Source organism: Echinops telfairi, unplaced genomic scaffold (assembly GCF_000313985.2).
Source record: "Echinops telfairi isolate 266 unplaced genomic scaffold, ASM31398v2 ScPeMD7_9;HRSCAF=40, whole genome shotgun sequence".
Classification (NCBI taxonomy): Eukaryota; Metazoa; Chordata; class Mammalia; order Afrosoricida; family Tenrecidae; genus Echinops; species Echinops telfairi.
Genome location: NW_022103906.1, coordinates 32,034,471 through 32,038,156, shown reverse-complemented (window position 1 = coordinate 32,038,156; position 3,686 = coordinate 32,034,471).

Below are 3,686 nucleotides of genomic sequence, written 5' to 3'. Positions count from 1 at the left end.
GAGGGAGGGGAAAAATGAGGACCTAATGCCGGGGGCTTAAGAGGAGAGAAAATGTTTTGAGAATGAATGTACAAATGCATTTTACACAATTGATGTATGTATGGATTGTGATGAGTTGTATGAGCCCCTAATAAAACGATTAAAAAAAATGATGATGGCAACAAATGTATAAATGTGCTTGACACAATGGATGGATGGATGGATTGTGATAAGAATTGTATGAGCCCCCAATAAAATGATTTTAAAAAAATAAAAACTTTTTAAAGTCTATTTCATTCTAGCTAGTTCTTAGATTGTGTTGACTATAATTTATGATTCACATTTTGTTCAACAATAAATAACCTAAGTTGTTGTTTATAATACAAAGTTGTTATTTATAATACGTATTCTTTATCTTTTCATTTCTCTTTCTCTTAGGAAAAGTGACATGTGTGTCTCTCTCATTGTTGTCCAGTATTAGAACTGAGCTTTCCTTGTATTGCATTAAAGGCTTATAAGCCCACTTTGGGGAGGAAGGACACATGGATTAATTTGCCATTTGTCCAAGTCTAAAATTTTCAAAATAAAATGAAAAGTATATAGCATAAATCTGCAGGAAATTATTTGGAAGACTTTAATTTTTGTCAATTAGGTTAGAGTTATGCATTTTAGATCATCATTTTTATATTCAAAGTTCAAACTACTTATCACCTCCCACCCAACCCTGCTATATAGCTAATCCTAATGCCCCTCCCTTGATTTCTCTTTTCCCACTAGTGGAGTACTACCTTCCTCTTCACCCAGTTTAAGACCTTCACCCCTCTAGCCTGTGGGTTCGTCTTTACTTCCTTGTTCTCTCTCTATTGGCAATCTCCAAAGTCTGTTCCCTTTGGTATAAAAGTCTTTATCTTGTTTTGTTTTTTCTTTATAACAGTTTCCACACACATTACTTGTCCTCTTGTGATTTATTAATTGCATTACAATGTTCTCCAGTGGGATGGCTGCCATGAGGTGGTTCATGTGTTTTTTATTTCACTGTGTGTAGTATTCCATTGTGCATTTCAAAGTTTCTTTATTCTTCCATGGATGGAAATTTAGGTTGTTTCCATCTTCTTGCTATTGTGAATAATGCTGAAATGAACATAGGTGTGCATGTATGTTCATTTTATTTATAAAGTTTTATTGGGACATAATCTAAATATCATACAATTCAGTAGTTCAATAATATCAAGAAGAAGTGCACTATCATTATTACAGTCAAGTTTAGAAGATTATCTTATTTCTTCTACTCCTTGTTATTAGGTTCCCATTTTTCCCCAACCTCCCTGTCATGCACAAGAAAACTTTAATCCAGTTACTGTCTCTATAGATTCACCCATATATTTTTCATATACCAAAAAATATACAGAAAAAACAGAGTTAAAAAAGCTAACATGAGTAACAATATATTTTTAATTGAAAAGCAGAAAATATTTAAAAGAAGATCAACTTTAAAATGTGTCAAAAGGAAGTTCAAATGACAAGATGTTAGTTTAAAAATTTTTTTTATTTAGTGATCATTTTATTGGGGGCTCTTACAACTCTTATAACAATCTGTATATCAATTGTATCAAGTATATTTGTACATATGTTGCCATCACTCTTTTCTAGATGTTTACTTTCTATTGAGCCCTTGGTATCAGCTCCCTTTTATCCCCTCTGTTCCACCCCCCCCCCCCCTCATGACCACTTGGTAAATTATAAATTATTATTTTTATATCTCACATCAACCGCTGTCTCCCTTCCCCCATGGTTTCTATGGTTCTTCCCGCTAGAGAAGGTGGCAGGGCGGGGGGAGGAGGTTAAGATGTTAAATTTTAACCTACCTGCATCTGCTATAGTACACTTTCCAATGTACTGTGCATGATAGTGAGGCAATTATTCATATCCCCAGTGACTAATCAGAGGGAATTCACCAGAAGCTTAATCTACATGCATTATCCTTAACTTTTTTTTAACTGATAGAACTTTTCAATTGGTCAAAGGGGGCACTAAATCAGATGCTATATTTTAACCTGGCTATATCTACTATAATCACCTCTACAGTACTCTCTGTCTAATAACAAGGGTTATCCACATCCCCCTATGATGAATAAACATAAATCAATGGAGGCTTAATGTATGTGTGGATCCTGAAAGTGGAGTTTGGGCTTCCACTGTCATTTATAGCCTTCTGCAAACTAGATGCTCACAATTTAAGCTCTGACACCATTTCCTCCTTTGGATTTGGAATATATTATTTGCAGTCCTTGGACCACACAGGCTAGCGTACTTCTTCCATGTGAATTTAGTTGACTCATGGTTCACTTAGATGACTACTTGCTTAAAGGTAAGTCTTTTAGACCCAGACGTGATTGTTTTGATAGCTGGGCAACATCTGTTTACTTCACCACACTTTGCTGTAGCACCCATCTCTTCATTATCTCTTCATTCGGGCAAGAATGGCATAGGGCCATGTCCTAAGAACAAATTGCTAGAATTAAGTGTGATACCAAAATCCATTCGTTTCTCTATGGATTATATATGTCCTGTTTTAATATATATTGATTATTTATGTTCTGATAATTAGAGGCCTCATTCTCATTTTGAGTATAAGGTAATTCTATTGATAGTGTCATTAATTTATCAAATGACATAGAATTTAAAATATTAATGAGAACAAGGAAATTATGGATGTATAGACCAGCTGTCAACTTTGATCCATGAGTTATTCATTTGTACAGATTCACCTCTTAATGACTGAGCACTCTTTACATTGACCATGGGGGTTGGTGATAAGGGAAAATTTCTAGTAAGATTCATTTACAAGGGCAGAACCTTGCCTATTAGATTAATACATGGGATGGTAAAGCAAGGAGGGCATTAAAATAGTACATATATGGTAGTTCTAGGCCACCTTTCATTGGGCACCCACAAGTAAGGGATCCTAACCAAGGTCTAGTGACTTACAATAACACAGCCTTGGGGTAGAAGTCAATTTTTTTATTTTTAAAATAATGAAGTTAGGATCTGGATCAGAATTGCATTATATTTGTAGATTGCTTTGGGGAGTAATGGCATTTTCACAATATTAAGCCTTCCTATCCATGAGCATTGAACATTCTTCTATTTATATAGGTCTCTTTTGGTTTCTTATAAATTTCTTTGTACATTTTTTTATTTCTCTGGTTAGGGTTATTCCTAAGTATTTCATTTTTGTGTGGCTAATGCAAATGGTATTGTTTTCTTGATTTATTTTTCAACTTCCTCTTCATCTGTAGACCGGATTCCAATTTAGTTTTGTATGTTAAATTTGAATCCTGTCACCTTGCTGAATATATCTGTTGCTTGTAACTAGAAAGAGAGTTTAATTTCTCCTTCACCTATTTGCTAATTACAAAGTTTAAAAAAATAGATGCCAGCCTGGAAATTTCACTTATTTATGTCATGAAAATTGGGTCTCCACTCAAGTACTCCCTCAACACAAAGTACTTTGTTCTATTAAACTGGCTTTCCATGATGCTCACCTTCCTGACACAATTGCTGAAGACAAAGCAGGTGCATAAGCAAATGTGGTGAAGAAAGCTGATGGAGCCCGGCTATCCAATCATATAGTGTCTGGGGTCTTAAAGACTTGAAGGTAAACAAGCAGCCATCTAGCTCAGAAGCAACAAAGCCCACATGGAAAA